Source organism: Nyctereutes procyonoides, unplaced genomic scaffold (genome assembly GCF_905146905.1).
Source record: "Nyctereutes procyonoides isolate TBG_1078 unplaced genomic scaffold, NYPRO_anot_genome, whole genome shotgun sequence".
NCBI classification, from domain to species: Eukaryota; Metazoa; Chordata; class Mammalia; order Carnivora; family Canidae; genus Nyctereutes; species Nyctereutes procyonoides.
The window spans coordinates 9362255-9387547 of NW_026575021.1; the positions used below are offsets into that span (position 1 = coordinate 9362255).

General features: G+C 43.6%; 2 long non-coding RNA genes across 3 annotated transcripts in view; one reads left to right on the plus strand and one right to left on the minus strand.

Moving 5' to 3' along the window:
- Window positions 1–17914, plus strand: part of LOC129519784 (uncharacterized) — a 62902-nt gene extending 44988 nt beyond the window's left edge. Inside the window, exons 7-9 of one of the 2 annotated variants that reach the window (XR_008666444.1) lie at window positions 9916–10028; window positions 10147–10354; window positions 14383–17914. This is a non-coding gene — a long non-coding RNA (uncharacterized LOC129519784). The remainder of the gene's footprint in view (window positions 1–9915; window positions 10029–10146; window positions 10355–14382) is intronic. The other variant, XR_008666445.1, reaches the window with a different exon arrangement.
- On the minus strand, window positions 15593–20347 carry LOC129519801 (uncharacterized). The gene is made up of 2 exons (XR_008666446.1): window positions 20155–20347; window positions 15593–19675 (listed from the first exon to the last, which is right to left on the minus strand). It is a non-coding gene; the product is annotated as an uncharacterized LOC129519801 (long non-coding RNA).
- Between the last annotated feature and the right edge of the window lie 4946 nt (window positions 20348–25293).

The window sequence follows — 25293 nt, forward strand, 5'->3', positions numbered from 1 at the left end:
AGAAAGCCTATTTTATCCTTCTGTAAATAGCTGTATGGGCATATCAGGATAAAGTACCATTGACCCTTGAACAGCGTGGGGGTTAGACACACTGACCCTGGCATAGTCAAAAATCCACATATAACTTTTGATTCCCCCAAAACTTAACTACGAATAGCCTACTGTTGACTAGAAGCCTTACCAATAAGACACAACACACTTTTTGTGTATTTATATGGTTAATATACTGTATTCTTAAAGCTAGAGAAAAAATCATAAGGAAGAGAAAATACATTCATAGTGTTATACTACATTTGTCAATAAAAAAAGAAACCCACATACAAGCAGACCTGAGCAAGCAAACCTGTGTTGGTCAAGGGACAACGGTATAGCGCTTTTCAAAAAGGAGAGCTGACACTTGGCACAGTTAGAGACGCTCACCCCATTAAGGGCTGGGACCAGCCTGGGCATTGGCCACCCCTGACTGAAAAGGGACAAAGAAAACATCATGATCTCCCTTGTGACGCCTGTGGTGTTCTCTCTCGTGTCTACCCTGTGCTCTGATAGAGGTGATCCTAACACAGGGATGACAATCTGCTCTCCATCCCCTGCTGGGTTCCTCTCAATGGCTGCAGACTGAAAGGGGGGTTAGGTGTACTAAGAGGGTCACCTAGACTCATGAGAGGTAACTGCAGAGGCATTTGGGTGGCATCGTCGTTGGCCCTAAGCATCAAGGATTTGCTCTGTTAAGAACTAATATCTATTATATATTGCTATTACATTCCATCTTTTCCAGGTTTCGGTGATTTCTTTTTCTTTGCCAAAGAAAGCGTGACAGTTACCTGTAGAGGCTGTTTTAAATTCATGGCAAAATGTGTTTTGTTGAGCTGTGGAATGCAATTTCTGCAAAGCCTAGTGGGCTCAGCTGTGGGAACTAGTGGCCTCCTGATAGGGTAGGGCCGCAAAAAGCCACCAGCACAAACAGAGGAGGCGACATAGCCTGGGATCAGAGCATTCCTCACAGCAATTCATCTGCAAGATCGGGGAATGGTGTGAAATTTGATTAAGCAGCAAGGTGAAGAAGGCATTGTTGAGAGAGAGCTACCTCTTTGGGGTATGATGTAAGTGTTCATGAAGTTCTAAAGACAGATCAGAACTTTATATTCTTTCTTTTAGGACAAAGGTGGCTCATCTAAGTGGATGGCAGTGTTTCAAATTAGCCTTTTTAACATGTACAATCATACCTGGAAGTCTGTACCCATCTATCAATCTATCTGCTGCAGCACGCATCTGGCCATGGAGTGGTGGTGGTGCCAGAGATATGCTATGACTTGATACCAGGTGGAGCCAGGCTTCGTGAGGCCTGAAGCTCAGATGATTTGAGTGGTCTGTCTTAAGAAAAAGAATGCAAAAACATCTTACATTTATGCACTAAACAAAAATACACAACCCTATGAACACGCAGTAGTGCCCCTTCCGGGGCCTGGAACGTAAACTTGGCTCCAGTAGCTGCATTATCAATCTGCCCATGCTGCTTGGATGCTTGGGGAAAGGTGAGCTTTGGCTAGCCTTCAGTAACATCCCCGGCACAGCATGGCTAAGGAGGAAATTCCATGTTTGTACCTTCCTCTTCTTTTTTAAAGATTTTATTTATTTATATATTTTTGAGAGAGAGAGAGGAGAGAGACTATGTGTGCCTGAGCAGGGTAGCAGAGGTGCAGAGGGAGAAGCAGATTCTCCGCTGACTGGGGAGCCCAATGTGGGGCTCGATCCCAGGACCCTGGGATCATGACCTGAGCCAAAGGAGACGCCTGACCGACTGAGCCACCCAGGGGCTTCTTGTTGACTCATCAGAATAATGGCCAGCTTTCACTGCACATCTCATGTGCCAGACGCTTGTCTACGTTTTTGACATATACTGCCCCCTTGGATCCTCATGCTAGTGCTGGAAATATATAATGTTTTGATCTCCTTTGGTACAGGTAGAAACTGAGACCAGGACAAGTGATAACTTGCCCCAGAAGACGCTAAAACCCAGGGTTAGGCAGAAAGTGGTTTCTAGCTTTTGAACTCCTGCTGCAGTGCTCTTTCTGCCTGACTCTTGGACTGGTGGAAGGAAGCAGGGCCTGGTCACCACACTGAGATCCACCATGTGACCCTGGCTCCAGGAAGAGCTTAGAAGAACGATATACAGAAGGACTGTATGTGACCAGAGAGGTCACTGGAGGATGGACCCAGTCACCAGAACTGAGCAGAAGGTCTCAGCCAAGTTTGGAGAAGCTTGGTTTTGAGCCTCAGGAATCTTCCCTATATAAAATGAGATTGGGTTTAGAGACTGAGGAATAATGGGTCAACCTGTAGAAAGGTTCCCTGAGAGCCACCTCAAACATGAAAATGGTCAATTGCACACACACAAAAATAAATAAAAAGGTCAATTGCCTGTACTCTCTGGACAGCCACCAAACCCTCCGGATAAAAAGTCTGCTTTCTCCACCCTGTTTGGGATGGAACATATCTCACATGGTCTTCTTTTTTCCCATCTCACACACAAACACATTGATCTTAGACCATCTCTGAAGCCACATTTTTTTTGTTTTCCAATATAGGAAAGTCCTAATAATACACCCAAAGCCCTCTGAGTCTTGCCCTCTCTCCCTTCTGGTTTTGCATTTGCTTATTTGTAATTTATTGTTTGTTTATTTATTTATTGTTATACCCCCATCTTAGTCCAAAGAGGACTTGCATATAGTTTATGAGAATACATTGCAACGAGATGTAAAGAAAACAGCGAGGAGATTGGAGCATGGGGCTTCGTACACAAAATAGCACCCATGAGGCTGGACACTTGCTGGAAGAAGGCCGAAAACCTTTCTCTGAGCTGCCTGGCAGTTGATGCAAAAATTAGAAAATAGAAACAAATCAGAAAATCAAGAGAAACTCAAAATATTCCAAAAAGAAGTTCCTTGGTGGATCTTCATAAAGAGGGCACTTCAATCACCCTCCTCAGGATCATGAACCTGAAAAGAACATTTATAATCTCTCAAACTTTCACATGTCCAAGATTTTGGATGTCCAGGTGGAAGGTCTCCTAGTCAATGCTTTTTTTTTTTTTTTTTTTCCAAATCCTAGTTATCACATGGCAAGAGGGTTATGACATCTGACAATATGGGGTTCTGGTCTTGAAGCAGAAGGGCCAGCCTTCCCTGTGATACTGAAATCGGTGGCTGAAGACAGATGGCATGCTCCCACAAGAAAGGGGTGATAATTGGGGTGAATTCCCTGGCCAAAGAGTCTGCATGAAGTTATAGATATAGTTATATACACATAACATATATTTATTTATTTAATATTATGTAATACTTATTTAATATTAAGTATTAAATAACTAAGTATTAACTAATATTAAATAACTAACTTAATACTTATTTAATATTAAGTTATATATGTGTGTGTGTGTGTCCAGCAGCAGATCTTAAGGCAAGTAAATGTCTCTAGTAAGATTTTAAGAGTAAAATCCAGTTCTGAAGCAACAACAGGTCACCATAGGAAGTCCTGCACAATAAACTGTTGAGCCCCATACATTAGACACAAACGTATTTTTCTGTGAAATTAATTTGTTGCTTAAGGTATCAAGTGCATATTTAGTTAACAATAATTTCATCCTAAGAGGATGAACTTCAAGAGGCTTTTGGAGGAGAGACTTAGAATAGGTTTTTTTTTTTTCTTTTTTAAAATGACCGAGGAACCTTGGGCCCAGTGCCTTTCTATTTTGTCCATTTCATTTTACTGAATTCAAGGAAGGTATTCAAAATTGTCCCTCTGGCCTTTTCCTGCTGAAAAGCTCAAAACTAATGACCTACCTCTACTATTTGCCCTTCAATCTCATCCTAACACTTGTAGTGTGTAAGCATACAACTGAAATTTCTGGAATCAAAACAAATGAAGATACTCTAGAAAGCCTGAGTTCCTTTATTCTCATTTTTTTTTCATGAAAATATCCAGCTATGCACCAAGATAAAATTCAACATATCCCTGTGTATTTTTCAGTCCACAAGTATCAACCAAAAACATTCATTTTACAGACTATTTTGTCAAATTATTTTAAAGAAACCCCAGATATCATGTTATTTCACCCCTAAATATTTCAGTATTCATCTCAAAAGAAAAGGCATAATCATACCTAACAATGCCAGTATGATTGCTAAGAAAATAAACAACAATTCTAATCTATATTCAACTTCTCCCATTGCCTAAAATTGTCTGTTTTGGACAGACAATCTTGATCCAAACAAAGTCGGCTCACTGTATTTGGTTATATTTCCCATTTCTTTTAAGTCTCTTTTAGTCAAGAAAAAAAAAATGCCCTCTTTTTTCCCCCCCAACATCTTTGTCAAACAACTAAACCCCAAAATTTAGTAACAAGTTTGATGCCCTCTATTCAAGGGAAAACAGTCACGGATTGGGGGAGTACAGTGCCTCACAAGCAATGGGTGTCTGTTGAATGTGTGTTGGGGGTAAGGTTTCTGTGATAGGTGCTTCCTGTACATACAGGTTGACCTAGGTTTTGATTCATGACGAGGGCCAGGACACTGGGGTGGCCTTGGATCTGTGAGTCCTGACATAACTTTATTAACTTCAACTCTTCTATTTATAATGTTTGAGATACAACTCAGATACCATAAAATTCGCCCTTTTAGGGTACACAATTCAGTGGGTTTTAGTATATGCATAGACTGGGGCTACCATCACTGTTATCTAATTCCAGAACATTTTCATCACTCCATTAGCAGCAACTCCCCTTCCCTGCTCCCCATTATCTTCTGGAAACCACAAATCTACTTTCTATCTCTATAGATTTGCCTATTTAGGACATTTCATGTAATGGAATTACACAACATGTGGTCTTTGGTGTCTGGCTTTTTTTTCTTAGCGTAATGTTTTTAAGGCCCAATGGACAAGAGTAGTGCTACGCAGGGCTGGACTCCTTCATTCCTTTTGATGGCTGAATAATACTGTGTTGATTGGATATACTGCCTTTTTAAATTTATATATCAGCTGATGGATATGCCATTGACTTTTTGAAGAAACCGGGCCAGTTGTCTTACAGAGTGTTCCACATGCTGGCCGGCTGCTTTCCTCCTGATGCTGGTTCACTTGTCAGCTCTATCCTGTTTTTCTCGTAGACTTGAGAGAAACTCCTATTTTTGAAAACTTGGTTGTCAAATTGTGTTTGGAAGAACCACCTGGCACTCTTGCTTGAGGTGCAGAAACCTAGGCCTCATCAGCAAATAGTCTGACTTAGTAGGCTTGAGAGGGAGCCCAGCAAACTGTATTGTTAACACACCGGCTGATTCTGCTGAGGGTATTCCCAGAACACATTGTGGGACACTCTGCCAGGTGTCCTTAGAACTTGACCTCAGTGGCACTTGACATTGCACAGGAAAGCCAAAAGAGCAATGGTGGGTCATTGGCTAGGATTTTTTAGCAATAAAGTTGGATGTATTATAGAATTACTCAAAACAGCCTAGGTTAACATCCTAGCTGATGTCTGGTGGGTTGGAGATAGGCTTTTGAAGGAATCCTGGCTGAGAGAATTGTGTTGTGGGTGTTAATTAGCCACCCTAGAGTTTGAGTGAAGCTGCCAAATTTAGCTGTAAGGCAGTAAGAGCCAAATTAAAGGACTGCACAGATCTTTACAGTATTGAGCTCAAAATGTACAAGTGTGCCCAGATCATTAATTAGAGTACTTTTTGATTCAGGAAATTTTAATTCTTAATCTGAAGCCATTCTTTTTTCATTGACGAAGAGGAGAGTACATTGTGGATATTCTAAGGGAGCTCTCCTTGTGCTCTAGAAATACGCTACAACAAAGCACAACCATTTTTGCTTGAACACGTTTGATTACCTAGGGTACTTTACAACACCAAAAACTCCTGAGTGGGAAGAGTTGTTTTCCCTTAATTTAATGATGAGTTTTCTTTCACTTAATACATGAGTGATGCTTTTAAGGGTCTTTTAATGGTTCTCAAGCAGCCAAAGCAGCAAATGGAGTTCCATTTACCCTGTGCGTCTCATTAAGCTATTACAGAAGAGGGTAATGTGGCTGAGGAAAAACCAACCGGTGCCTTTTAGGGCCATGAGTGGGAAAAAAAAATGGACTTCTGGAACTGAAAACCGAGTTTTGATTTTCAAATGTCCTTCCAGGGGTGTTTATAGGGGAGTTCTCATTATAAAGGAATATTAATTCCCAAGTAATAATAACTTCAGCTTCTTCTTAGCCTAAGGAGTAAGTGCCTATGGCAAAAGGTATTTTTTTTAAAACCTTTTATTGTGGAAAATATCAGGCATATCCCCAAGTAAGGAGAAGAATATTGTGAACTCCACATACCCAACCTCAAACTTCAGCGATTAGCCTTTCTTTTTTTTTGCCAGTCTCATTTCATCCACCTAAGTGTATTGAGTTTTGCTTAAACATGTTCAGGGAAATTCCAGACATTGTGTCATTTAACTTGTAAAAATTTCAGTATGCATTTCTTTATTTTTTTTTAATTTTTTTTTAAATTTTTTAATTCATTTATGATAGTCACACACAGAGAGAGAGAGAGAGAGAGAGAGAGGCAGAGACACAGGCAGAGGGAGAAGCAGGCTCCATGCACCGGGAGCCCGACGTGGGATTTGATCCCGGGTCTCCAGGATCGCGCCCTGGGCCAAAGCCAGGCGCCAAACTGCTGCGCCACCCAGGGATCCCCTCAGTATGCATTTCTAATCAATAAAAATATTTTTGAATATAACTATGCTACTACCACACCTAGCAATATTTTTCTTTATCGTCTGATACCAGGTCCATACTCAGACTTCCCCAATTGTCTGAGAGTAGTCTTTTTATGGTTAGCTTTTTTTTTTTTTTTTTTTTTTTTTAAGAGAGGAGAGAGGAGTGTGGTGGGAGGGGCAGAGGAAGAGAGAATCTAAAGCTGTCCACACCCATCATAGACAGGGGACTGGATTTCACCCCTCTGAGATCATGACCTAAGCCAAATCAAGAGTCAGTTGCTGGACCAACTGAGCCACCCCCATACCCCAAGTTTAGCTTCTTCTATTCAGAATCCAAACATGATTCATTTGGTTATGTCTTTAAGTCTCTTTTATTCTATAACAATTCTCTTCCTTACCTGACCACTGATTTGTTATAGAAACTGGGTCATTTGTCCTGGAAAATGACCTACATTCTGGATTTGTCCTGTTTCCCTTTGGTGTCATTTAACTTTTTTGTTTCCCCTATAAACTGGCTTGATAAGATGAGTTGAATTCTGGGGGCAAGAAAACTTCATACTTCCTAGTACATCACATCGTGAGGCATATAATGATACACTCGTGCCATTTTTTAGGCTTCCTTAGTGGGTCTGGGTGGTGTCCATGTGATCCCTCTGTTACAAAGTTAGCCATCATCCTTTATCGAATGTCTTTTTAACTTCCACTTAGGTTCATTCCTTATACTCTTTATTCCATAAGTAGCTATAAAATAGTAATCAGAAATTCTTTAAAAATCATTTCTTCTGCATTTATTAGTTGGACTTCTGTAAAGAACAACTTTCCCTGGGGGGAGCCTGGGTGGCTCAGTCGGTTAAGCATCTGACTTCTGCTCAGATCATGATCTCAGTGAGCCCACTGAGCCCCTCATTGGTCTCTATGCTCAGTGTGGAGTCTGCTTCTCCTCCTTCTCCCCTTGCTTATGTGTTCTCTCTCTCTCAGAAAAATAAATAAAATCTTCTAAAAAAGGACAACTTGGGATGCCTAGGTGGCTCAGCGGTTGAGCGTCTGCCTTCGGCTTAGGGCATGATCCCGGGATCCGGGATTGAGGCCACATTGGGCTCCTTGCAGGGAGCCTGCTTCTCCCTCTGCCTGTGTCTCTGCCTCTCTCTCTGTGTCTCTCATGAATAAATAAATAAAATCTTAAAAAAAAAAAAAAAGGAATAAATAGCCTTTTGGGACCACCTCATCAGAGCTTGGGGACAAAGCATCAAGTGGGTACATATCTAAGCAGTTACTCCAAAATAAGAGCATAAGATTAACCACTGATAATTCAAGAGAAGGGAGGGTGGATAAGCGAGATCCTTCAAGAGAGGCCCAACAGACAAGAGCAGTGCCATACAGTGCTGGCCTCTCTGCAGTGCTATCCTGTGGTTGAGACAATCTAGGTTCCAACTACTCTGTTATTAGGATTCTGGAAAATTTTTATAACCCTAAGTCCTGTACAGTGTCATTCTACATGACATTGAACTAATTTCTCCCGTAGACTCCCACGGACCAGTGTTGTTCACATCCATGGTCTCAGATCCCACACAGCTGCTGCTTACTGGGCCCCAGAGACTCCCATTGCATGACTGGTGTCCTCTGACCGGGTAACATGGTTCCTCATCCATTAGGACATGGAGTGCCACTTGTACTTTAAGTATCAATCAGCACTTTTCTCAAACTTTCTATTTTTGAATTGTTCATCTCCTCTAGGGAATTTACTTTGAGTATTTTATTAAAGTTCCATGATGGCCTGACATTTTAAGCCAAACATTTGTTTAGTTGGTTTTCCATAAAAATGGTGATCCGTTTCTGTAATTTCATTTGCCTTTACTTATTAAATTTAAATAGCATTGTCAAATGCATTGACACACCGCGGGGCAGGAAATACAGCTGTTGGAAAGAAGAAACAAACTTGCATATGTGTCAATTGAATTTTTTGCAGATTGCAAATGCCACCGTTTTGGGGGTGTTTGATTTAGGGGATAAAGTACTATAAATTAATCCCACAATGAAACAGAAGAGAATTTACATTTCCCAAATCAAGATGAGTGAAAATTAGAGTCTACAGCCAGTGTGCTGATGCCATTAGCAGAGACTCACACCATAAACCTTACAGGGATAAGTTAGCTATATTCTGGTCACTAGCCAGAGGCTAGAAGTTTAGTTAGGTATCATTCGTCATCTAGAAGCTCTGGATGAATGCATGTGGATCAGTGCAGAGCCATAACTCAAAGTTCACGCTCTATTGATTATGGGTCGGTAGTGACATCTTCCTACAAGAAAGCTATCACATGGAGCTAGCCCCCCTTCTTGACTCCTCATAGGAAAACAGAGCTGAGTATTTATGTGGATGGCTTTATTAAAACTCTTAAGGCTTGACTTGCCTTAGGAAGGTAGTGGGAGGGTAGTGGGAGCCTGGGTGGCTCAGTGGTTGAGCATCTGCCTTCCGTTCAGGTAGTGATCCCAGGGTCCTGGGATTGAGTCCTACATCAGGCTCCTCACAGGGAGCCTGCTTCTCCCCCTGACCTATGTCTCTGCCTCTATCTCTGTGTCTCTCATGAATAAATAAAGAATTTTTAAAAAAAGGAAGGTAGTGGGAAAAGAAGGTAGTGGGAATTTAGGCAGACTGCTTTTGTCTTTCTGAAGAGTGATAGCCAGATAACATGTTCTGCTGGGATTAGATTTTAGTGTCAAGTTGTCTTCTAATTAGTCAGAGAGAAAAAGCATGGCTATATAATTGCAGCATATGGACTGTTCAAAAGAAACAACAGATCCAAAAGGGAGTCACTTACGTTAAGCCCCACAAAGACTTAATACCTCATACCTACTGCAGTTTGGGCCTCTCCTATGAATGGAATTTTAAATTCATCAGTCTGGAATTTCCTGAGGAGCACTAGGGAGGTAATCTGCTTAAGACCCCTGCACTTCCCCCCAAAGGAAGGTCACCTTGTCTGAAACAATCCTTTTTTTTTTTTTTCTTTTGCAAATAACTCTTGTCCTGCTTGTACAACTAGGGTTGTACATAACCAAACACTCCATTTCCTACAGTCCCCTGGAACATCCTTCTATGGGATGTTTGTGAAACACCGAATAAATTCAATTAGATGCTTTAATTCACTCAACTGAAGTTTTGTTCTTTAGCAGATTTGATGGCATTAGTGGAATTGAAGAAAACTGGCAACTTTGAGAACGAGAAATACAGGCGCTGCACCCGTGAACCCTTTATGTCCTTGTCCTGTTTCCAAGAGCTGTTGGTAAGTTCTCAGTTCTGAGCTCCTTTATCTTTGCTTTGGGATCCTGAGTTAGTTGACTTTCCACAGTTTCCTATTTGACTCGAAACCCCAGCCCTTGATTCTTTTTTTTTTTTTCCAGCCCTTGGTTCTATCCCCAGATTCCACACCGAGAACTGCTGGTGGTAGCTGTTTGGAATCAGCCCGCCGTTCTTTGGGGTCTGCTGGTTCAAATCTTTCCCCCATTCCCAGATTCCATACAGTGTTGGTGGTTACTAACCAAAGTTGGATGGGTCCAGGGTCAGACTGGGTCCAATTTGGGCTAGACTGGGTGTAGTGGGAGGCCTCAGGTGAGTATTACATAAGGGGTAGTTGCTAATGGGAATCTCAAGTCAAAAAAATTGGTGGGCCACAGAGCAAACATTTAAAGGTTGTTAGAGCATGTGCCACCTCAAGAAGACTCCCAGGCCCTCCTTGGTATTAGTGTGGCTCCAGGAAATGCAAAGACCTAGCTAAATTAAGAAATGGGATCCTTTATATATCCAAAGAGTTGAGCGCACCACCTTTGGCACACCTGCTAATATTATGTTTAAGAACAATAGTCTCGGAAACTGCACATATCTAGCAAAATGGCAGAAACGTACAACAGATAATCTAGAATTAAAATGGCCATTATAGGGAATGTTCTGATTAGAGAAGATTGCTCATTTAAGAAACACACTTGAGAGCAAGGGATCCCAAGCTGGACACACAGGATGGGAGGCCCATTTTAGTTGGTGGGCGGCAGCTTTCCAAAGGCTTTTAGATTCCAAAGTAGCTTCATGAAAAGACTTGTCACAAAAGCCTAAGAAAAAAATTAAAGAGGGGCACCTGGGGGGCTCAGTTGGTTGAGCATTTGCCTTTAGCTCAGGTCATGATTCCAGAGTCCAGGGATCCAGTCCCACATCTGGCTCCTTGCTCGGTGGGGAGCCTGCTTCTCCCTTTGTCCTTCCCCCACTCATGTGTGCGTGTGTGTCTGTGTGCGCGTGCGCGCACGCACGCACATGCACTCTCTCTCAAATGAATAAAATCTTTTAAAACGTTAAAGGAAGCACCTAGGTGGCTCAGTGGTTGAGCGTGTCTGCCTTTGGCCCAGGGCATGATCCTGGGGTCTTGGGATCAAGTCCCACATCAGGCTCCCAGCATGGAGCCTGCTTCTCCCTCTGCCCGTGTCTCTGCCTCTCTCTGTGTCTCTCATGATTAAATAAAATATTTTTTTAAAAAAAGGTTAAAAATACATGAGGTAAACAACAACAAAAATAAGACTGACATGACCCCTACTGCTCCCCTGATCCTTCTTATCCGAGCACCACCTGCATTTTACTAATGGTCTGACTGAACTGCCCTTCTATTCTGAGACCATGAGACAGTTTCCTTTTAAAATAAAACTTTGAGGTTGCAGGTGGAACTCCTCAGGTACCCTTTATGCCTTGGTTAAAGACAGAACTAAACGCCAGAGTCAAAGGATGCCCGAAATCTAGGGAGGAATCCAAAAATTTTTTGAAGAATTTCGAGTCATCATCAGGGTCTGTGACCCCCGGGTACCCTATATCGGCTTGTACAGATGTTGGTGTGACCTGGTGAAGTCCAAAAGTGGATGCAAAACCCCAAAGATGATATTCGAGGTCATCGGCCTTCAACAACTCAGGGACCAGCAAAAGCTCAGAAAATAGCAGCTGAACCATTTTTAAAAAAATATTTTATTTATTTATTTGAGAGAGAGAGAGAGAGAGAACACAAGCAGAGGGAGGGGCAGAGGGAGAAGCAGACTTCCCGCTAGCAGGGAGCCCTGACATGGGCTCGATCCCAGGACTCCAGGATCATGACCTGAGCCGAAGGCACGTGCTTAACCAAACTGAGCCACTCAGGTGCCCCACAGCCAAATTTTTATAAGCCACTTCTAGAGTCTTCCCTGCTCGTCTTTATTGGTCTGTTATATGAACTTGCAAACAAAAAGAGATGACTCTCGGGCAGACTTTAAACCCTGTTTGTAGTCCTTTCTCTATGGCATTTGGGGTTCCATGCAATAAATAAGGTCACCCAGTCTGCTCTGGCTGCCCTCTTTGTATATGGATTATCTCCTGAGATTAGTGGATCAATACAAAGGCAGAAAGTAGGATGGGAGGCCACCAGTCTGACTGAACTCATGACTACAGCTGAGCATTTTCAAAGGACCCTGGAGTAAGATTGCAAACAAAAATCTGCCAAGCTATTAGCTTTACAGCTCCAAAGCCAGAGACCCAACACAACACCTGGGCCTCCCCCACTGTACCTTGCTAGGTAGGGTCCATTATCCAGACGCTGGTCCAAAGATCAAGGTCGCAGCTGTAATCCACTGGGGCACTGGAAAAGAGCTTGTCCTCAAAGGTCCTATGCAAATTCTTCTCCAGTGGCCTCATAGTGGCCTTCAGAGGAGAGCCCTTCACACAGCTGAAGGGATTCTGGAAGCTGCTCTGCAAAGCTATTATCAGAAATTCCCTTAAATTGCCAAGGAAAAGCCAAAGTTAAGATTAATGAGAAACCTTGGCAAACTGTAATAGATACTGGAGTTACACTCTGCCTTAAACCCCACCCTCAAGATGACAGATCCCTCAAAGTAAAAAGGAGGTTTCCAGAGTTGGGGGTGGGGTGGGGCGTCTGTTAAAATTCAGAGACAATTTTTATCTCTGCCAGTACGAATGACTCAGGCCTTTTGCTGAAAAACATTCCTTTTTGTTGTGTCAATCAGTTCCTGTCAATCTCTTAGGTAGGGATCTCCCTCCTAGATTAAAAGGGCTAACACACCTTGCCGCCAGTGGAGTGTTCACCTGAGACTTTCCTGACCAACCTAAACCTGATCTTTCAGGTTCCTTATACGCTGTCCTTGGCACAGAAGAGGGAGAAGTCCAGCAAAATTTATTTAATTGGAGGAGCCCGAAAATCTGTGGGCTCCTACGACTATTTACATTGGAAGAATAAGAAGCGTGGGACCCAAGATTAGGATAGATATAAGTAAACTCCCTACATTACCTCAGGGTCCCTTCCAGCCTGAGGCCATACATGGCCTCAACAGCAGACGTAGAAGACCTCACTGCCCAGGGGCTCACCATGGCTGCCCAAGTTCCTAGAGGCGATGTCAATCCTGGAACCTAATGGACAGGGAGGGCAGTTTGTTAGGATTGGAGAGCTATGAATAAGATGGTTATTCCTGGTTCCCCAGTTATTCTAAACCCAAACATCCTTAGGTCACAAGTTCCATCTGATGCACAGGTCACTGGTGGGCACCTCTGTTTGGACTTTTCTTTTTTCTTTTTTTTTTAAAGTATCCCTGGGGACATCAGCAGCCAGTATCTATTTACCTTTATCTGAAATGATTGATACTGTACCTAGACAGTTAAACCTCGACCAGTCACCAAGGCCGCCTCTTATTTCTCTCAAGTGACTTCACGGAGATGTTAGTCCCCTCCAGTTCCATGGGAAACCGAACCTTTCGTAATTATGTAGATGACCTTTTGCTGTGCTTATCACAAAAGAGGGGTCTTTTGTTTGCTGTAACAGCTGAAAAGGGACGCCAAGTCTCTAAGGCAAAATTACAATGATCTCTGGACATTGTGCAGTACCTAAGTCATGAGCTAAACTCTGAAGCAATTCAGCTGTCTCCAAAAGGAATTAAGCTAATTCAGGAATTTCTTGAGACCTACAAGTGAGTGACAGCTTTGTGCATTTATTGCAGACTATGGGGGTTCCTAATTATTCTCCATTAACTTCCCCACTCTGTAAACTTACTAAAATCTCAGTCCCTGAGCCCTATGCTTAGAAGGACAAACAAGGGCAGCCCGGGTGACTCAGCGGTTTGGTGCCACCTTCAGCCCAGGGTGTGATCCTGGAGACCTGGGATCAAGTCCCGCATCGGGCTTTCTGCATGGAGCCAGCTTCTCTCTCTGCCTGTGTCTCTGCCTGTCTTTCTCTGTGTCTCTCATGAATAAATAAATAAAATCTTTAAAAAAAAAAAAAAAGGAAGGACAAACAAGAGCAGATTTTTAGAAGACAGAAACAGGTGCCTTAAGAGCCACCCGCCTCAGGGCCACCTAAGTATTTAGAACCTTTCACCTTATCTGTGCTGGGAGGGGGTAACCAAGCCCTGGGAATGCTCACGCACAAACGTGGTCACCGACCTGCCGCTGACAGCACAGTGTGAGTCAGTTGCTTGTGCCTGTCGCAGCTGTCTTCAAGCTAGAGCCACAGCTGTGGAGTGAGCGGAAGCATCTGGATATCTGACCCTAGGAAATGGGGTTTACTTGGAAACTTCACACTTTGTTCAAAGTCGTCTTCACTCTGAAATGACTACATTTCTCTGCAGGTAGACTAACTTCCTTCGATCCATCTGCTTCCACCACCTAAATGTTGCAGCACCCTTGATCTAGCTCTGTTACTACCTCTACATGATGAAGGTGAGCCCCAGGGCTGAGGCAGGGAGTCCCATTTCATGACACGTCATCCTGACTTAGGAGATACCCCTCTAACTAATCCTGATCTCGTCTGACTTATTGATGGGACCATAGAGTAGAGGTGAAAAAGGACATTTTCAGGCTGCTTGTGCTGTCCTTACACAGTTTGACCTGCTGGAAAGGGGAAAGCTCTCACAAGCTAAATCTACCCAATCAGCAGAGAGCTCCATGCTTGACCTGAGCATGCCAGTTATCAGAAGAACTTACTGCTCATATTGATATGGATAGCTGGGATGCCTTTGGAGTCATCTGTGACTTTGGAATGTTGTGGAGACAAAGGGGATTTCTTGCACCCTCTGGGACCCCAATCAAAACTGGGCAACAAGTAAATGGGTCCTCTTACTGCTATTCTGCTATTCTCCTAACTTCTGAAATTGCTGTCATCAAAACTGAGGCTCACCCTGAGAGCACGGAGGACCAGGGAACGTCCCGGCTGGCTCTCATGACAAGGCAGGGGCAACAGCATCTGTAGATTGTGGCATGTGTGGACGAAGTCCATTCTGCTTCTGCAAAAAAGCAGAAGCTCCTTGTTGCCTAATGTTTGCGATCCTGATGTCCTTGTAACATGGCAACAGTCTGCTCCTGAATCAGAGAAATGAAGATGGGTTAACATTGAAATTAAACAACAGTTGGACCTACACCTAACTCCATTTTTAGGTTTTCATATTCCTTCACCCCCCACCCCCAGGGCACTTAAGATAACCCAAATTATAAATAGATATTGGTAGGGATGCTTCTATAAAATTGCAAAAACAATCTACCAGCCACGTATGACCTGCCATAGCCATGATCCTGGGAAAATACTTTTGTCCAGAGAAGCCTCAGAACCTCCTCCCTCTGGATCCTTTGAATGCCTGCAGCTGGGCTTCATTCAACTGCTACTTGGTATGGGTTAGCAATATATTTTTGTTATCATGTGTGGGTTTTCCAGGTGTGCTGAAGCCATCCCCTGCCACGAGGCTGATGCCCTCACAGTGGCAAAGAATCTGTTGGAAAATGAGTTTCCCATTTGGGGTATACCTTCCACATTCTCCAGTGATCAAGGTTCCCACTTCACTAGGCTAGTCATGAGCCTTTTTTTTTTTTTTAAAGATTTTATTTATTGATTTGAGAGAGCAAATTTATTGATCTGAGAGAGAGCAAGAATGAGTGGTGGGGAGGGGCAGAGGGATAGACCCCCGGCTGAGCAGGAAGCCTGAAGGGGGGCTCCATCCCAGGACCTAGAGATGGTGACCTGAGCTGAAGGCAAATGCTTAGCTCACTGAGCCACCCAGATGCCCCAAATCATATGAGCCTTAACGAACACTTTGCAAACCTCCTGTGGATTACCACTGTCCCTATCACCCTCAATCATCAGGCAAGGTTGAGGGAACTAAACGAGATTTTTAAACTTAAAAATGTCTAAACTTGCAGAGACCACAGATATCCATGGCTGACAGTATTGTCTTTGGTCTTGCTGATTATTCACAGTACTACATTTTGGGAAAGTCACCGTACACAAGATAGTTACAGAAAGATCCACGTCTACTGGTATAGAACCTTCTGCTGAAGTTATACAACTTTCATGCCAGTATGACCAGCTACAGTAAGTCTTATGCTTATGTCTTATGCTTAAGCATATTAACAAGAGATTAAAGAAGGTTTTCTGGATCCCATTTCAAAGGATCCTGTTGGGCACGGTCTAGAGCCTGGTAACTCGGTATTCTGGGAGTGTCCTCAGAGGAAGACAGCCTCATTATGCCTCATCGGAAGGGACCTTACCAAGTACTCCTGACCACACTCTACTGCAAATCTAGAACACCCTGAGTCTCTAGACAATCAGTACTTGTCTCACTGATAAAGAAGTCTCCACCTGACATCTGGCCCTGGGCAGACCTACAAATTGAATTGACAAGGAAGAGAAGTAGCTGACATCCAAGTAGACTGCCTTCAGTCAAGACGCTGGATCAAGATTTCATACTTTAACTAGACATGAAGCCCTATCTCCTTTATCTTTTTTTCACTCTGGCATTGGCCTGGAGAGAGAATGCCCATGCTTGTATCCTTCAGGCCATTGCTAAGGGGGTGGGGATTAGCTCTCAGATTGCTAGATTTGTCATGATGCAAAGAATCCTCCCTGGGACCAAAATTTCTCTTGGAATCCCAATGTCAATGCAAATTATGCCTGAACGCGCCCCCTCTCTGCTCCCCACTTAGCAGTATGTACCCAATTAGACAATTTACCTATGTGAATCTTAGGACATTTGAACCCTAGGTTCCCGTGATCATCTAGACCAGATCTGTCCCCATTCGTTAAGAGAGCACACCAGCAGCACCCATCTTTGTAAGGCACTTAAAATGATTTTTTATTTCAGGTTTGGAGATTCTCTCCCTATACATGCTAAAACCCTGACTGCCCCCCAGTTTAGGAATAAATACAAATGAGAATATGATTCGAAACCTCTCCTTAACTCTTAGAGACACTGCAGATTCTGTTGCTAAGACACTAGCTACCCAGCAAAGATCCTTAGACTCTCGGGCCAAAGCTGTTCTGAGTAAGGAGGTGTCTGTGTTGTAGCCAACTGAACTAGCTGTACCTGGATTAACACTTCTGGGGAAGCTGCAACTCAGTTATGTGAGATTACTCAGCAAACCACTTGGTTTAAAAAGGGTGACTTGGTCAATGGGGTCATTCTTTGATTGGTTTGTTCTTAGGGGCCATGGCTCTGAAGTATGCTTCAAATGTTGGGAATTATGCTGCTTATAGTTACAATAATCTCCCTGGTGTGCTGTATTCTCCCGAGAGCTTTAAATACATGTTTGCAGCACTAACCACTATGTAAATGATCTCTCTCGAAGACTGGAATGACAAAAAGGGAACAAAGACAATGACCAACTAAAAAACTGTGAGCCTGAAGTCATGACCTGTGAGTACCACAGAGAGTCAGCAAAACCCAGGATGAATGAAAGCAGTGAGAACTAGAGCAGGAGCTGAGATGGTGCTAATGCCTTCAATTTTGATCACATCTCAGGCTGAAAGTTTGACCAAGAGGGGTGGGAACTGTTAAAAAAGAAACAATAGGCCCCAAATGGAGTTGCTCCAAGACTTCCCGGCTAACCTAACTGCACTTTGAGCCTCTCTCGGTTTTAAACTCATCAGTCTGGAATTTCCTGACCAGCTCCAGTGAGGTAATCTGCATAAGACCCCCTGCCCTTGCCCTTAAGGGAAGGTGACCTTGCCTGAAACCATCCTTTCTTTTCTTCTGCTATTTAACTTTATTATCCCATCCTCTTCTGCCTCTCAAAGCTTTCTACTTGGTTCAATTCCTTGGAATACTCTATTTGTTAGATGGGATGCTGCTGACTCATGGGTCTTAAATAAAGGCAATTTGATATTTCAATTTACTCAGTTTAACTTTGTTCTTTAACAAGACATAGTGGGGAATGCCTGGGTGGCTCTGTCAGGCATCTGCCTTCTGCTCAGGTCATCATCTCAGGGTCCTGGGATGAGGAGTCGGCTTCACCCTCTCTCCCTGCCCCTATCCACCACCATCCCTGTGTGCACGATCTCTCTCTGTAAAGTAAATAAATAAAATCTTTTTTTTTTTTTTTTAACACAAGACATAGTGATCTTTTTCATGGTTAACTTAGTGCACTTATGAAATTATTCTGAATTTTGGGAAATTAAATTTAAAGACATTTCAGATTACAGAAAGACCACTGACTAAAAATTTGGGTATCCTAAAGGGTAAGAGGGTGGGGATTTGAATTCTACTTCTGGCTCTGTCTGCAATTGATCTGGGTCTTAATCATTTAACCTCTCTTGGCTTTGGGTTGGTTGAGTTACATGAATCTAACTGTAATATTCAGTTATTCTACTGTTTATGCTTCGTTTTTTAAAAATTTTGTTGTTTTTCTGTTATTGCTTATAGTAATCGACTATTTCCCTTGTTCTGTTTCAAAGACACAGAAGAATCCTTCTGTTTGCTAGATGGTTCTGATGGATGTGTCACATTGTTGTCAGTTGGGACATGGATTGATCACTGAGATGGGCCTAGAAGGAAACAGGATGATGTGCATTCATTACCAAAAAGATTTTAATGATCCTTATGAAATCATAGATGATTTTCCCTGTTCTGCTATTAAAGGAAACAAAATTAGTTGTTTATTAAAATACAGTACTCTGGGCACCTGGGGGGCTCAGTCAGTTAAGTGTCTGCCTTCAGCTCAGGTCCTGATCTCCAGGTCCTGGGGTCGAGCCCCACATCAGGCTCCCTAGTCAGTGGGGAGTCTGCTTCCTCTCTCCCTCTCTCTTTCTCTCTTCCTCTGCCACTCTCCCCCACTAGTTCTCTCTCTCTCTCTCAAATAAATAAGTAAAATTTTGAAAAAAAAAATACAGTACCCTAATACCTCAATGAAATATAGCTACATACACACACAAACACGTATATATACAACTATATTATATATGACTATATAAATATATACACACAATTATAAAATATATATTTATACATAAACACACTCACCAAAATGGCTAAAGTTAAAAAGATAATGCTAGGGATGGGGAGGAGGTGGAGCAAAGAGACCTGACACTCTGGTAGTGTGAGGGTCAGTGAGTATGACCATTTGACACAAACGTGTTTGGCATTATCTCCCCAGGCTGAACACGTGCATGCTCTATGACTGTCATCACATGCAGAAATGTGTGCATGTATACCCCAAGGAGCACAGACAATGCTCACAGGAGTATTTTTGGTAATAGCTCCAGGCTAGGAAAAAAACAAAATATCTGCCAGTGTTGAATTTGTAAACAGATTGTTGGCTCTTTCAGATGATGGGATACTATACAGTAACAAAAACCAATGAGCCACAGCTTTTCTGAGTAACATGACTGAATCTCACAAACATAATACTGAGTAAAAGAAACCAGGGAAGAAAAAAAAAGGTTATACAACACACACACACAAACAAGAGACTCTGGCAAAACTAAGCTACGGTGTTAGAAGTCATGATAGGTCTTACCCTTGGGGAAGAGAGGTCAGGGACCTGGAGAGGCCTGGGGAAGGGCTTCAGGATGCTGGTCATGTTCTAGTCCTTTACCTGGGTGGTGGGTGCACAGGTGTATCCGCTTTGTGACCATTCACTTAAGATGTATGCGCCTTCCTAATGTATATTTTAATTAAAAAGATTAAAAAACGGAAAAGTTTGATGCTTTGTGCTTTGTCAAAATAATAGCTCTTTAAAGAGTTCTAATAATCCATAGGAATCAGGCGTAGCTGCTGCTGAAACTCATTTGTTTAACACTGACTTTGGCCAAACGACTCATAATTAACCCATCTCCTTAGGATAATAAAAAAATATAAAAGTAAAAGTAAGCTAGCTGGAATTGTCCTTATTTTTTTTTAAACAAACGTTCACACAGCAATGGGTACAGCGTGCCTAAAATGAAAGCACCTGCAGTATCTGTTACAAAGGTTCCAACTGAACCAGGACACCAACAAAACAGCATAAGCCGTTCGTAATTCTTTGAATTAAGTAATACTCCTGAAACTCTTGAATCCATTTGCCTAAGTTCACGCAAATCTTGAAAGGCTTAATCAATGACTACAGCTTTCTAAGCCAGTCAGTTGCTAACAGCTTACCGCTTTGGGGTCATCCTGATGGTAAGTGATGGATAGGATGCGCACAGAGCTTTACAAGGTACAGAGCATTGCGGCCACCACCAGGAGGATGCTGCTCACATGGCCTTGTCAGTGGCACCCTTAATCTGGCCTGACTTCATTTTCCAAGAAGAAATAGAATAGTACAGCCTTAACCCCCTCACTGGGGCCAAAGCTGAACCATGAGAGAGCTCGGGATGGTCGTAGCTTGTTTTCAAGGGTTGCCAGCTTTCTAGAAGGGCAGGACCAAAGAGGAGAATTAATTACAGGTACTGTCCCAAAGGACAACTCATTCCAAGAGCCACATGTGAAACCCTGCCCTCCCACCAGGTGGCGACGGGGTTTATTAAAGCTTTGGAGATGACCACACATGGGCTGCCAGGGCATGAGGGTATCATTTGGCAACAAGACCTACATCTGTTCCCTTTATTGAAAACAGTGTTTATGGGCATAGTTGGAATGTAAATGCCCCCAATGAAACCCGCTCTGGGTCTGATCAGGCTATAGAACAGCTATTCACCTTACCTACCAAGTCTATGCTTGGAGATCTTCCCATCTTCTTTCAAACAGTTTCAATCAAATCCCCCATTCGACAAGTATTTATTGAGCACCTACTAGGTGTCTTACTCTTCTGAGGGATATAGTGCTGAACAAAGCAGTCAAAACCTATGGGATGACCCAAGGAGTGACCTTGGAGCTTCTCTTCCTGCCTGCTTTACTGAGAAGATGGAGGCTATTTCATGTTAATTCTCTCAACCTAATGGATGGACTTTTTCCTTTCCAAAGCTCTAGGGCTGCTGACCTGTCTCTCTACCCTCCTAACAGCGACCTTCATCAAGCCTCCCTGCTACGTTCACTAGCCCCTCATTTTTGGACGACAAACATACTCAGGGTCTCACCACACTGCTCATCATGATAAAAGGGACAAATAATATGATCAAACCTTTCTCCGGATTCTGTTGCCCCCCCTTAAGCTGCTGAGATCTCTGTTTTATTGCCAAATCTCTCTCTAGAAAACCTCATCTCTAAGGGAGACTCGCTCGCTTCAACTTCCTTACGGCTCACTTGGCTTCCAGGCCCCGCCTCCCCCTTAGCCTCAAAGGCTGTCATTTCTACAGGCTTCAGATCAGATCTTGGAGAAAAGAGAAAACCACCGGGAAAGCAGGATGGTGAGTAAAATGGTTCTCATCTGGCGAGCCAAGAGTTTCCGGTAAAATAATGTTCCTGCCAACGGAGAGCCTCCTGTTGTGTGGGTGGCATTGTGCCAGGGATTTGAGGTTTCTGGAGACATACAGAAGGTGACCTTTGATCAAAACTTGCCAAGGAAGATGAGACTGAGAAGACGTCCTCCAGGGGTCAGGTTCGAATTGACTTTTGAGGAATGAGGGGACTGGAAAGAGAAGGAAGAAGAATTGGCTGAGGGTGGGTTCAGGGGAGTCATGATGAACCTGAAGACCTGGAAGCAGGAAATGGGAACGATGGCCTTACTTGGGTGAGGGTTTGGGAGAGGTGGGGCACAGCCTGATTAGGCAGGTGCTTGCAAACCAGGCGCAGAGCCTGGTACATTAAAGGTACTTGAGCTCTTTGACCCCCTAACACCCCATCTCTCTCCCTTCAAAGCCAAATACCTTAACTGTCTTTTCACTTCCCTTTCGCTTACCAACGGGTGGTCCATCCTAACCATCCTCTGCAGACCGCCCTTGAGAGAAGTCAAGGACCCCTGAGACGTCACGTACAGGAATCGGGGTCAGATCCCTTAACACTTTCTGAGCCTCAGTTTTCTCTAAAATGGGGATTATGGTTATTGCCTTCCCCAAAGGGGTGTCAGAAGGGTTAAATACATCTTAAAGCCTTGCTCAAGAATTGAATGTTGTTACTACTATTATCTTCTTTGATCTCTTGGCTTCATCTGATCCATTTGACTACTCGCTCCCTCTTGAAATACTCTTTGGCTTTTGCAGTGTGGCCCGTTGGTTGGCTTTTCCTCTACCACTTTAGAAGCTTTGCATTCGTTTTCTCTGGATCCTCTTCCTCCCCCCACCGGATCCTTCCATGGTGGAGCTCTTCATGGCTCTCCCCTGGTCTATTCTCACTCTACACACTCCCTAGACAATTTCATCCATAACTGTATGGCCTGCGTTATCTCCTATATATTAATTACTTCCAGATGTAGCTCCAATCCAGATATTTCTTCTGAGTCCCAGATTTGTACTTGATATAACTATCCAGGTTTTTCATGATTATCTGAAGCACAACACCTTTGAAACTAATCTCGCTTCTTTCCAACCATCTACACCTGAACCTTCTCCTTCAGCATTCCCTATGGTAAAAAGTGACATTCTTGGGGCACCTGGGTGGCTCAGTCCATTAAGCATCCGACTCTTGATTTGGGCTCAGGTCATGATCCCAGGGTTGGGAGATGGAGGCCCGCCTGGGGCTCCGCGCTGGGCATGGAGACTGTTTAAGATTCTCTCTCTTCTTTTCCCTCTGTCCCTTGTCCCCTCCCTGAAAAAAACAAAACACAGACACGCACAAAAACTTTTTTTTTTTTTTTTCATTCCAGTCGGAAATCCGGGACTCCTCTTTGATTCATCCTTATCAATCACCAAATGCAGCTTGACTATCTCCAGAAAAGGCCTCCGGTCTGTTCACTCCTGTTTTCCCACTGCTGCTTCTGAAGTAAACCCGGGCTGCTGACAACTCTGGGACTCTTTCCCCGCAGGTTTCTAACTGGCCTCACAAGGAGGGCTTTTGCTCCTTCAACCTTCTTTCCCCAGAACTGGGAGCCAGCTCTCTCTCAGTTCACCAGAATGTAGAAGCAAATAACAACCTAATCATGTTCCAGCCTGGTTTAAAAACCTGTCCATGGCATTTCAATTGGCACTTCAAAATAAGCACATTGTTCCGAAGGCTTAGGGAATCTTAACCACCCCTAAACACACTCATGATCTTCCATGTAGCCTCCCTCTTGTAGGAACTCTAATTTGATGTTCGCTCCAAAGTTAGCTTATCCTTATGTTCTACTAATTGCATGCAAAAAGTAGCAAAAATATCCGTAAACAATGCCAATGAACACTGCATTAGAAATTGAGCAGTACGAACCCCGGGACCGCCTTCTTCTATCCTAGGATCGCCAGCCGCTCGCACAGCTCCTGGTGCAAGGTATGTCCTTAGTAGACAGGTGTCCGACGCACGCTGAAAAGGAGAAAAGGCTGCCATAAAGTTCCTCACAGAATTGGAATATAATCCACAGAAACCACTCTGGTTGCAAACTCTACAGCCAGCAAAATATTTTCCCCTTGGACAGCCAAATGTTTACTAGCATTTGCATATCAAATGAGCTGCAATAACCTATTTGGCAATGAGGAAAAAAAAGGAAAGGAAAGAATGTGCCAGGCACGGTGCCTGGGACCGGATGAGATTTTTTTTTTTTTTTACACATGCACAAGACAAGCTTCTTTCCCTCCAGGAGCTTCCAGGCCACTTGGAGAGAGGCAATTGTCCAATAATTTAATGTTCACTCTCTTGGCTCCTCTTATGGATCAGGAACTGTGTGTTTCTCTAGGTGTAAAATGGTGAGTGGAAACAGGACTGCCTCTCAGTCTCTTCATGTCTGACCAGGCTTGGGAATCGGACACTAATCAAATAATCAGAGGCATAATAATGGCAGCTATTCTATACAGTGGCTAGTATGCGCCAGGCATGTTCTCAGTACTTTACATAAATTACTGCAGTCGCATTCACGAGGGGTTCTCTTACTCTCTTCATATTACGGAGACAGAAATCGCAGCACAGAGAGGTTAAGAGACTTGCCCAAGGTCACACAGCTGGTCCAGGCAGTCTGGATCCAGGGTTCATTTTGACAACCATCCACTCACCTCCCTCCATGAAGTGTGCTATTTGGCAGAGACATAGTTCCAAATATAAGGTCCATAAAGGGGGGTGCAGAGGAGAGAGGAAGGCGCTACAAGAACATATAATAAGGGCATCTCAAGTTTTCTTGGTTTGTCTGAGGGCTGGGTAGCGTGGACCACGCAAAGAGGCAGAGTGGGAGTGGGAGAGACATGAAACTGGCAGCAACAGAGGGGAGAGCATGGAACCACGTGGATATAGCGGCTCACTGGTAGTGGTGGTGGGTGGGGGGAAGCAATCTGAAAGGCCTCATGGAGGACGCAAATCTGAAGGGAGACCTTGAAATATTGGTCTAGTTTGTGGAGAAGACAGGAAAAGGAAACATCATGAGTTCAGAACGAACCTCACTAATTTTTTTTTTTGTGGGGGGGGTGGCAGGAAGACGCTGGTTATTGATTCCTTCAATTGCGAGTAGCAGACACTCCATTTGAACTGGCCAGAGAAAACCAGGACTCTACGAGCTTGAGTTGCTGAAAAGTGCAGAATATAGATCTAGCAGCTAGTAGATAAATGATGCTGTTAGGATCTCTCACCCATTCCTCAGTTCCACTTTTCTATGTTGGCTTCAATCTCGGGCCATGGAAATAGGGAAGCTCCAGATTTCATCCTATCACTTCAGGGAACTCAGGAAGGAGAGCACTTGTTTCTCTAAAGGCCCCGCGTGGACTCTCATGGGCTCAGCTTCTAATACATTCACCTTGTTGAACCAACCACGGTGGCTGGGCCAGGAGAGGGGCTCCCATTGGCCAGGCCTGGATCTGGTGCCTTGCTCTGGACCCAGAGAACAGGGTCAGCCCATACTTGAACCATAGGTTCTGAAAATGAGAAGTTTCCCCCCAAATCGAATCTGGAAACTGGGCAGGCAAAAACGGAGAATGCCACCACTAGGGGTTGGCAGTGCTCCTCACGCTGCGTACGCAGAGTCTCGTTTAGCAGGCCTGGGGTGGGAACTTAGAGTCTGCGCTTCTAACAGCCTCCCAGGTGAGCCCAATGCTCCTGGCTCATGGACCACACTTTGGGGAGCAAGGGGCATGCCACCTGGAGTGACTGCCTCCCTCAAATTTATTTAGACCGTTTGGTGCTAGCCTGTATCCCATCCTTCCTTTTGCCTACCCTTCTCAGTTTTGACTCTATACCTTTATACCAGCAGGCCCGTATATGTGAAGTACTTGTCCTCCAAGCTCTCTTGTTAACTTTTCAACATTTTTA